The sequence below is a fragment of the Octopus sinensis genome, linkage group LG23, assembly GCF_006345805.1.
Source record: "Octopus sinensis linkage group LG23, ASM634580v1, whole genome shotgun sequence".
Classification (NCBI taxonomy): domain Eukaryota; kingdom Metazoa; phylum Mollusca; class Cephalopoda; order Octopoda; family Octopodidae; genus Octopus; species Octopus sinensis.
In genome coordinates, this window is record NC_043019.1 from 17325682 (window position 1) to 17337494 (window position 11813).

At 42.0% G+C, this 11813-nt stretch overlaps 1 protein-coding gene across 9 annotated transcripts in view; it reads left to right on the forward strand.

Annotated features, from left to right (window-relative positions):
* The first annotated feature begins 11050 nt into the window (after positions 1-11050).
* LOC115223375 (transmembrane and coiled-coil domains protein 2) overlaps positions 11051-11813 on the forward strand; it is a 354243-nt gene continuing 353480 nt past the window's right edge. For 8 of the 9 annotated variants that reach the window (XM_036512410.1, XM_036512416.1, XM_036512411.1 and 5 more), the window contains exon 1: positions 11051-11263. The gene's annotated coding sequence lies outside the window, so the exon portion shown is untranslated. The remainder of the gene's footprint in view (positions 11264-11813) is intronic. The other variant, XM_029793873.2, reaches the window with a different exon arrangement.

An 11813-nucleotide genomic window follows, 5' to 3' on the forward strand; every position in this document is an offset into this window, starting at 1 on the left:
TAGTGATGCCATCAGATCCTTCTGTGGCGAGGGAGATGTTATCACCAGGATTCGGAAGATCAACGTAGCTGCCAGAGGATGTGGCAGGTCTCATGGTTCTGTATTTGGAAGGAAACGCGCTAGTACTGTACCTCAAATGGATAAAGCGGACCAACTAGATGGGAAAATATTGAACGGCACCTAAAGGAAGCCTTTCACGGAAGGTTGGTAAGCTGCGTTTGCCAAGCTAAGAAAAGCGAGGTGGATGGGAGACAGGCCCATCGCCAGACTTTGGTACATGGGGCTGTTGTAGAATGTTCCGGGCAGGCGCGAATTTGTAATAATGCTAAAGTGGAGCCACTAAAATGGAATAAATTTGAGGGTGCAACCATTGAATAGCGAGGGGGCATTGCTGTCCAGCGCACCTCCTTAGCGACGAGCATGGTGGGAGAGTACGCGGACGTGTATGCAGCAGAAATTCCAAGGTTGGCCACGACATCTGGATTTATGGGGGAAGGCATAGAAAAAGCAGCGTGGCTGACGCTCATGAATGATTTCCCCGATGAGATATCGGTGCAGCTGCAACAGCGGCCAGGCAGCGAGATGTCTATGAGTGAATTCATTGCTCAAGCCCGAGGGTTGATGTGAAACGCCGGGCGGAATGCAGCAGCGATGGCAGCTACGGAAGCCTACAACGTCAGACGGCGATTGATGAATAACGAGAGAAGAGACCCCGTGTAGCAGCCGTAACCATTTAATGGTTAGTATTTTAGGTGTCAGAGTCTGCACATGGCGAGGGAGTTCAAGGAGCCGAAAACTGAACCAGTTTGCTACAAATGCAGCCAGAAAAGAATTAAAGGGAGACTACTACCTCACTAGTTTCTTCCTGCAAGCAAGTAGAGGCTTCCGTACAGTTGCTGCCTAGAGTCGAGGTCGTAGTTGGATGGAAAGTGTTAAAAACCTTCAAAGACATGGGTTGTACAACGACCTTATTGACCTCAAAGTTAGCTAAAATATGGAATGAGTAGTGTAAGGGCAATTGATGGCAGTGAGATTAGAGGTAAAAGTAGCAGTGAAGTGGGGACGTTGGAACAGGGAACAAAAATAAGTCTGCGAGCAAATATGTGGTGATGGCGTTGATGTAGTGATGGGCATGCATAGATCGACGGCGAGGAGGTGTCACGGTTAGTGAAGACAGGATGGGCACAACGCATGCTGTGAGTTTGCAACAGGAGAGTGAGGAGAGCCCTGAAGAGAACTGTGTTGTATACACCATCGTATTTAAGGATTTCCAGGCAGTGTTCGACGGTCAGCGATGGATACTTGAGTGGCACTGGAAAAAGAAGCCCCCAACGTTGAGGAATAGGGTAAGCTGTTATCAGCATACCCTGAAAAGAGATGTCAGGAGCGAGCTCCAGGGGTAAGTGGAGAGATGATTGAGGAAGGTATGAATCCCTTGGAAGGAGGAAGTAAAAAGCAGAGTATTGCTGCTAATGGCAGTGGTGCAGCCAATGAAAGGCAAGGTCAGGTTGGTACTGGACTTTTGAAAGCTGAATGTCCACGCCTCATACCACACAGGCGGAGAGCTTACCGACGTTTGCAGGGAAATATTGTGAGAATGAAGACAGAAGACAAAGGCTTCCACAATCGTCAACTTGAAGTCGGCGTATCTGCAGCTACACACGTCTGAGAGAAACTATGGAAATATCAGCTACTAAAGACATAAGGGCCAGACATACAGTTTGACGATGCTGGATTTGGGGCTGAACTGAGCACTGAAGATCATGGCGACAATCCTCAAGTCTATTGTGGGAAAGGTGGACAAGGTGAAAAAGGCCACCAACTCTCATAGTGACAACACTGCTGTAGATGAGACCGTGATGTTGACAGCAGAGGTCACAGGTCACCTAAAGAATTTTGGACTAACGGTGAAACCACCGGAGGCAATGGTAGGAGGAGCTGTACTGGGGCTCAAGGTGCAAAGAGACAAAGCAGGTGTATTGGTATTTTGGAGAGGAAACAACGTTCTGGAACTGGGCACCAGCGTGAACAGATGAGAATTGTTCTCAATGTGTGGTAGACTGGTGGGCTCTCCAGACAGTGTGTAGCTATGTCAAAAGACAAGCAGATGGGGCGAGCTGGAAGGAAAAAGTGGGAGAGAGGACAGTGGCTATGATGCAGGAGATCCTAGAGATGGTGAGAGCGGAAGACCCAGTAAGAGGAAGCTGGTATGTGCCCAGATTGGCGAACGGGACCTTACGGTGTGATGCTAGCAGCATGGCAATAAGGATCATTCTAGAAATGGAGTGTGTATGTGTCGAGTTAGAGGACGCAGAGTAGGTCAGGAAAATGGATGATTGCAACCGTATCGACATGGCTGAATTAGACGCAATACTGAAGGGAGTGGATCTGGGCCTGAGATGGGGCAGCGTACTATCGAAATTGGAACTGATTTAGCCACTGTGCTCTGATGATGGTTGGGAGCAGTGATCACCGATGAGAGTATACGAATAAAAGGAGCAGCAGAGATGTTAATAAAGCACCACCTAGGGATTCAAGGAGAGCTAGCTGTCGAATTCAGTTTGAAATTGAATGCGGTCTTTCTGCTCTCGGAAAGGAATAAGGTGGACATCCTATTAAGGGGTGAAAAAAGCCTGGTTGGCTTTCTACCCTACTAGGAACTCGTAAGTCCATTGCTCATAAGTAAGGACTGGCAAATTCCAGATTGAATTCTCTGTTAGTATAAGTACCAAATTCTCTGTCAGTATAGGGAATTCTCGATCGGTGTTTTCGGGCGATTATAGTCCCTCTCAGTGTGTGTGTGTGTGTATATATATATTTATATTTTATTTTTTTATTCTTTTATTTATTCTTTTATCTACTTTACCACTGACTCCTTGACCACTCCCCTAAGTATGATATTTTTGCGCTATGCCTATCCCCCAAAAAATCCCCCACCACCACCACCCCTTTAAACCTGCCTAAATGTATAAATGCCAAAACAATTCTTGTTAACTAGCTTCCTGATGATTTCTCTTGAATGAAACAGTTCTAGTCCTGTAGAAGCTCCTTCTATATAATAAATTAATTTTACTCTGCTATGTATTGAGTACCTTATTTACTGTGGTTAACCCCGAATCAACCCGGGACCTACATATGTATTTATATATATATATATATATATATATATATATATTGCTAGCCTCCACTGACCATTCAAAATACTACAATCAAGGCACTCCCAAATTCTTCGTCTTCTTCCTCCGCTTCTCCTCCTTCTTCTTCCCTACCAAGAATTCACAACAACCTCGAACTCACAGGAGTAAACAAGAGAGACAGAGAAAGGCAGAAACAAGGAAAATGCCACTTATATTTGAACACTATACAAATATTCTTTTAAAAAAAACTTTTCTTTTAATTTTTCTAAATTTAATTATTTAATCGTTAGAGTTGAAAAGGTCTCAAATGACTGAAACCAGTACTGAAATGTTTTAATAAAATTATTTTAGCATTTTCTATCCTGACTTGTCTTTTCATATATATATATATATATATATATATATATATATACACACACACACAATTATGTGCTTTGACAACAGCATCAGAGCATTTTAGCTCTAATTTCTAGCAATGTAGGTATTTCTAACACCCTCGTCATATTTAGTACGTCTATCTATGTCTGTCTGCCTGCCTGCCTGTCTATTATTTAGGATAAAGATCTTTCCCGAGTCATATGGGCTCATAGAATGTGTAACATCGACACTCGGAAAATGAGGAAAAAAAAGTAAAGAAATGTCTTTTACATTTTGAGTTTTCACTCTTCTGAAAGAGAGATAGTGGTGAGAATGTTCTGGCATGAGCCCTCAAAGTACAGGGAAGTCAATGTAAGTGGAGTGGAACAGAGGATTGGGCAGGGTGAGTGCAAAAGGAAAGTAGGGGATAGAGTGGAGGGGAAAAGGGAATGCAACAGTGAGTGGGGTGTGGCAGGACAGCAATGATGCAGTTGGTGAGGGAAATGATAGGAGAGAGAGAGAGAGAGAGAAAGAGAGAGAGAGAGAGAGAGAGAAAGAGAGAGATAGAGATAGAGAGAGAAACAGAGAGAGAGAGAGAGAGAGATGCCGAATTAATGTTGGGTTGCAAGAAGCGTTGGCAGAAACAAGCGCAGGGCATGAATGTGATGTAGTTTGGTTTATTGGGGAAGGAGTGAATTAATGTAACGTGAGTGGAGAGCACATAATATCCAGCGCTTCGAGAACACAGCTTTGTCAAGTTAGGCAGGTCTTCTTAAGAAATTCCTATCCCTAGATATTTCGGTCCATTTTCAGTTCCGTCAGGCACAAAATCTTAAGATCGGTACTCACTATTTCTTCCCATGTTTTCCTTGGTCTCTCTTTTCTGCAGGCTTTTTAAAAAAGCAATTGCTACTTCTCTACACAGCTGTCCTCATCCATACGCATCACACGACCAAACCAATGTCGTCTTCTCTCTTGCATGCTACTTCTGATTCCTCTGATGCCCAACTTTCCTCGCAACATATTAACACTTTCTATTGCTTGCACATTGATCTTGCACGTCCATCAGGGCGTAGTAACTTCTGTTTCTGATTAAGTTATCCTGTAAATTTCCAAACTCACAGTCTTCAACTGTCCGCTAGAAGTTCTAAAGTTAGAGAGAGAGAGAGAGAGAGAGAGTGAGTGAGCACATTAGAAGAAAAGGCGCCGTGACACACCAAATAATTTAAAACTCATTTCTCTTATATTACGCGAAATATTTCATTAGTTATAATATAGGCGCAGGAGTGGCTGTGTGGTAAGTAGCTTGCTAACTAACCACATGGTTCCGGGTTCAGTCCCACTGCGTGGCACCTTGAGCAAGTGTCTTCTGCTATAGCCCCGGGCCGACCAATGCCTTGTGGGTGGATTTGGTAGATGGAAACTGAAAGAAGCCTGTCGTATATATGTATATATATATAAGTGTGTGTGTGTATGTTTGTCCCCCTAGCATTGCTTGACAACTGATGCTGGTGTGTTTATGTCCCCGTCACTTAGCGGTTCGGCAAAAGAGGCCGATATAATAAGTACTGGGCTTACAAAGAATAAGTCCCGGGGTCGATTTGCTGGACTAAAGGCGGTGCTCCAGCATGGCCGCAGTCAAATGACTGAAACAAGTAAAAGAGTAATTGTATTAGTTTTATGATTGAGTGTGACGTGGAAGGGATGGAACTCTACGGGATCGTCCATAGTTGAGAGATTATGACATCAGGGTTTGTTTTGGTTCTTCAGATGTTAAGTGGGCCACCAACGCATCACAGAAGATTGAGCAGAAAGCTAAAAAACACGGAATGTTGGTCAACGACTCTATAAAGTTCGTCCAAGTCTATGCGATTAACGAAAAAAAAAAAAAAAAGAGAGTCGACTTATACCAGACTTCCTTTTCCTTTTCGCCCCTTTTCTAACCTAGCCAGGCTCATGAGCCCGGTTTCTGTGACGTATGTGTTCCCCCCAGCTGGAAGGGGACACCAGTCCATCGCAGCGTTACTCAAGAAACAGGAAGAGAGAGTGAGAGAAAGTTGTGGCGAAAGAGTAGAACAGTTGTCGCCACCACACCCTGCCGGAGCCTCGTGGAGCTTTTAGGTGTTTTCACTCAACAAACAAACACACACAACGACCGGTCTGGGAATCGAAATCGCGATCCTCCGACAGCGAGTCCGCTGCCCTAACCACTGGGCAATTGCGCTTCCTATATCTTACTAGTGGACATAAGAGTTTTAAAAAATGTTGAAAATACACCAATTTTGAAAAATGTGTTCTGGGATGCGATCGCTCTCCTTGCTCCGCAATTAGGCTACGCCACTGCTTCCAGCTTCATGTTGATTAGAAAGGAGTCAAACTTCTCTGGTGATAACGGAGTTCATCTAAAAAATAGATAGTGGACATATGTAATGCTTTTTTCAGGGTAATAACAATAATAATTTTGTTTTTATTGTCTGGGTTTTCAAATTTAAAAGAGTTAAATACCTGTTGCATTTTGGATCCAGTAATGTGGAGACAAGCTGAAGCCAGCACTTTCCCATCTTTTGCCATATTTACTGCAGCAAGTGAACAAAAGTCAGGCTGTTGTTCCTAGACCTTGTGGTTTTCAGCTAAATTTCCTTCGAAGCTCTGGTTTTTTAGTGGATTCAACCCTATCCTGTTCAGACTAATTGCAATCGCTTAAAATGAGTCTAGGGTACTTCGATTTCAAATAGCTTGTATGTACATTTGATGCCTATTTAAACAAAGTTCAGAAAAAAAGTTAAAGGGGGAGAATAAATACTCAACTCATTTTTTTTTTGTGGCAGGAGGTTTACCTTACTCTGACACCATGCTATGTCATGCTATAATGATATAGATAACTAGATGAACTAAGAAGAGGCTTTACATGTGGCTTATTAATCAGGCAGCCATCGTTGAAATACTGATTCACTCTGAATATTTTATTAAAATATGACAAATTAAATAAAATAAGTAACAAGCAAGCTTAGAACTGAAGGGAAGTAACTCAATCCATTCTTTCGTTAATTCATCTGCTTTTCTGTTTCCATTAATATTTGTGTATTTAGTTGTCCAAATAATTGTCACTTATTTATCATTTTCTAAATCTCTGGGAAAATTAAGAATTATGGGCACTACCCTTAATTTTTACAGGGCATCTGAAACTAAAAGCAGGGCACCCTGGAAGTCAATATAGTTTGCAATATTATAAAGGAAATATAAGGCGGCGAGTTGGCAGAAACGTTAGCACGCCGGGCGAAATGTTTGGCGATATTTCGTCTGTCTTTATGGTCTGAGTTCAAATTCCGCTGAGGTCGACTTTGCCTTTCATCCTTTCGGGGTCGATAAATTAAGTATTAGTTGCGTAATGGGGTCGATCTAATCGATTGGCCCCTTCTCCCAAAATTTCGGGCCTTGTGCCTAGAACAGAAAAGAATATTATAAAGGAATAATGCCACAAAAAAAAAAAAAAAGGTTTAAAGTTGAGTATTTATTCTCCCCCTTTAACTTTGACCATGATGAGTTGATAAGCCAGCAGCTTGGCACCTAGGGAAGCAAGAACATGCTATCAGACAGTGTCATAGGGTACTGAACAGATGGACCACTTTCGTTCAGTCTTGACCTCCAGACAGATTGGAACCGAGTCGAGGTTATGAACAGAGTAGCCAGTCTTTTCCAGAAAATAGGCCGAGAAGATGCCAAACATATCCTCTGTTACATATTACTGTCTGAGCATTGTGCTTTGCTCTGTTTTTGTCTGACTAGTGTGAGGTGTCTGCTCATCCACTCCTTGTAGAAGGAACATGTTGTCAACAACCTCTGCACAGAGGTCCGTGGTTGCTGATGCACAGAAATGCACTTGAGGCTTTTACATGTACGATGATTAATGGATGGTGAACAAGTGAGGCCATGTGCCTACAGCTCATCTCTTTGACAGAGATGCAGTGCTGAGTCAGGTAAATACCAAGATTGGGCATCAGGCATCTGAAATGTTGTCAGACATCCACAACTCCCTACTAGTTAAGAAATGCGACCACAATAATATTCATCTGAAAGTTAGCTGTGGGTATGAGTGACTATTCATAGGAAAACTCTGGATGACAACCGAAACCAACAGGCTGATCTGTTCTGGAGGACTTTCAGTCTGAGAGTATTGGACAATTATCAGAAATCCCTGGTTTAGAAGTGCTACTGGGAGAACATTAGGCATGAAAGTGCCTAGCTCGCCCAAGATGCATGCTGAATGACAAAACCATTCTGCATACACCTAGTCAGTCCCCAGCATCACTATCTTGTGGAGTTTTCCTGAAAGCAGTTATTGTGGGTAGGATAATAATAATAAAACGTTGTGTACAGTGCTCAGGTGCACTACAACTCATCTAAAGTGTATGTATAGTACATAGGGTAATGTACAAGCGTCAGGAAAAGAACAGTGCATGAGTCATGACATACACATATGTGTATGAGTATGGAAGGGGGACAATCAGGTGTAGTTTCGGCGGATTTCGGAAAGCACGAGGGCCTTAATTGGATTAACAGCTGGATGGATTGGACTAACAGCTGAATCCATTGTGAATATCGTCCCTGCTACTTTTCTTAAGCTGGAAAGAGCAGACAGCTTTCTTCTATAATAATAATAATAATAATGAAATTATTGTATACAGTGCTCAGGTGCATCACAACTTGTCAGAAAGTGCATATAAAGTACATGCAGTAATGTAAAAATGTCTGGAAAGCGATCTGCTAAAAAAGGGTTATATGGTTGGTGCAACAGAAAAGATTGGAGGCAGACACTTTCCTCTTCAGTCAAGCACTTATTGACTCTTTTTAATTTCAATTGTAGAGAAAAACGAGGATGGTGGCAAAGGTTCTCCCTTCATTTCAAAGAGAATTTGTTTAAAACTGGGTGGGATTTGTGAACAAAACACCACTGAATGGGCCTATACTTAGCATGCACCCGTATGCAAGAAAATGACAGCCGGAGAGGGTAATAACTCTTAGTTATCAGGATAATTCAGGCTTGCTAAGGATTCTTGGTAATCTTCATTTCCTTTTTCGTTTTCTCTCTTAACTTGTCCATCAAATGTTTCCTTCAGTCATCACCCTTGTGGCTTCCAACATATCCTTTGTTCTTTCCTAAGCCCCTGGGGTGGCACCGGAGGGAAATTGATTGCTATTTCTAGAAAAGTTTTGCGCTCGCATAAAAGTTCTCTTGTTGACTCGTAATAGATACCCTAGAGGTTTGATGTAATCGTTTAGCCCCAGGTCAGCCTTGATCCAGTAAACTTATGATCAAAAGTATTTTTAGATATATTGTATTTAGAATCACATTATTTAGCGTGTCCTTCATTTTTTAAGACGGTAAGATATGATGATATCACGAAGATTTGGTTGCTATTTCTTGCAAACAGAATTACAACACGGTTCTTTAGTTATTGCGAATTTCATATGGTTGTAATATCCAACTGTTATCGTTAAGACAACCACATGAAACGCGAAACAACAAAGGAGTAACGTCGCTGTCGTTCGATTTGCTAGAAATAGCAAGCAAATATCCCTGAAATTGATAATGAGGATCTGAGTTTCATATAGTTGTAATATCTCATCGTCATCGTGAAGACAACCATATGTAAGGCGAAACAACAAAAGAGCATCATTGTTGTAGTTCGATTTGCTAGAAATAACAGCCAAATCGCCCTCAAACTGGTAATGTGGATCTGAATTTCCTGCGTTTACGTATAATATAATTTGTAACGTCCAAGTATAATGTAAAATAGCAAGGCAGTGCTGAATGAGCAATAACTTTATAGATATATATATTTCTTTACTACCCACAAGGGGCTAAACACAGAGGGGACAAACAAGGACAGACAAACGGATTAAGTCGATTACATCGACCCCAGTGCGTAACTGGTACTTAATTTATCGACACCGAAAGGATGAAAGGTAAAGTCGACCTCGGCGGAATTTGAACTCAGAACGCAGTGGCGGACGAAATACCGCAAAGCATTTCGCCCGGCGTGCTAACGTTTCTGCCAGCACGCCGCCTTTATATAGTGTGGCTTTTATACATTGTATGTGGTATGGAGCAGTACCATTCTTAATACATCGACTTTAATTTAATTTTTAGTAGCCTGCTGCTGATGTACTCAAAATAGATTCTCTGGATTCTGGATTTCTGGCCCAGTAACAAGAACCGTTTGTTGACAGAGTACTGAGTCGGAAGGATATTGGTAACAGATAAACAAGTCTGTAATATAAATCAATAATAAAACAATGAGGAAGCATTTACGTGGTCAATTACCAAGTAGAAATAGCAGCCAGAAGCTTTCAAATCACGCCCTACCATTTTAATTCTCTCTCTGCACTTTGAGTTTAAATCTCGCCGAGGTTAATTTCATCTTTGGTGGTCGAGAAAATAAAATACCGGCATGGGGCGGTGGATTGGCAAACTTATTAACGCATCGGACAAAATAAATAGCTCGCGGTATCTTTTTTTTCGGTGGCTCTTTGTGTTTTGAGTTCTTAGACGGCAGCTGAAAACCGTTGCCCTTTTAAGACAACTGCATCCGATTTCTTTTGGTTTGTGGGTCTGAAGAGAGACAGACAGACAGATGGAAAGAGAGAGAAGTGATGGAGTGAGGTAGAGGGCGTCATTATTGCCGTCGCTCTCTTGGGTACCGCTTGCAGAGTTCATTGAATTGAAAATTAGTTCCTTTACCCTCTTCCTTTCACTTGGCTTGGAGACCCCGAAAAAAAAAAAAAAAAAAAAAAAGGGACAGCGCTACGGCATGGGGTGATGGATTGGCGAACCTGTTAAAGGGTCGAACGAAATAGATAAATAGCTGCTTCTCTGTATCCTTTTTCGGCGGCTCTTTGTGCTTTGAGTTCTGAGACGGTAGGTTTAAACTGTCGCCCGCTTAAAGACATTACTCACCACCACTCAGTGCTTGGGTACCTTTAACGGAGTTCACTGAATTGAGAATTAGTCCTTTCACCTGGCTGGAAGTCGCCTGAAAAAAAAAAGAAGTGCTTCGGGTAGTCTTTTCTTCCCCGATTAAACGGTAAAAGGCCCAATAAATACAAAAAAAAAAAAAAAAAACATTTATCAACTGTCGACTCGGCATAATAGAGCTCATAACTAATTAAATAGAACATATTATATATATATATATATATATATATATATAGAGAGAGAGAGAGAGAGATATATATATATATAATATATATATATATATATTACTCTACTACTGGTATTTGAGTACTCTTTTTTCCACCTTGTTTCACATTTATGTGTTTACTCCGGTATATATATATATATATATATATATATATTATATATATATATATATAGAGAGAGAGAGAGAGAGAGAGAGAGAGAGAGAGAGAGCGAATATATATATATAAATGTATGGGTAGAGAGAGAGTGAGAGGCGAGAGCGACACAGCTGTGGCCGTGATGGTGCGTCTGCTAAATGGCATCTTACCCCGGCCCCGCCCCGCCGCTCGCCATCCCAGAATGCCTAGCGACCGACGTCAGAGCTGCTACCTAGTTCCGGTTGTAGTGGCGGTGGCTGAAAGCTTCTTCTTTCAGTGGAAAAAACATCTGTCAAAGGAGAAACCGAGACGACGACCGCTTCTCTCTTTCACACACATCCAACCACCACCACCACTACAACAACAAGAACAGCACCGAATACTGCGGGGATATATTATGTATACATTACTTTGAGGGAAAAAAGCTGGCAGTGAGTACAAAGTGTTATATTTCTGCTTTGTTTTAAATATGTCCCACCTTCTCTCTGTGTCGGCCTTTCTAGGCTGCTTTCGATCTCCTCTGGTCTGACGAGAGACGAGACAGGTAAGACAGATGATGCGAAGAGACACAAGTGATGCAGCAGCGAGAAGCAGAGGTCGTCATTATTGCCCTTACTCTCTCTCTCTCTCTCTCCATCTCCGTCCCACCCTCCACATCGCACTTGCCTCTCATTATTATTACACAACAATATTACTTTCTTCTTCATCTCTCTCTTTCTCTCTCTCTCTCTCTCTCTCTTCCATCATCGCCTCCACCTTCTTTTCTTACCTTTGCTATACTCTCCCCTTATTCTGTCTCTCCCTCTCTCATTTACCACTACCATCTCGCTCTCTCTCTCTCTCTCTCTTTTTACTCTTTCGGGGTCGCTCTATTCCACCACCTTACACCACAAGAGGGGACTCTCGGTTGTTGCTCTAATTCTAAGCAAAAGCAGTCAAATCTCACTCAAAAACCATACACTGGAAGAAAAAAAAAAGAGA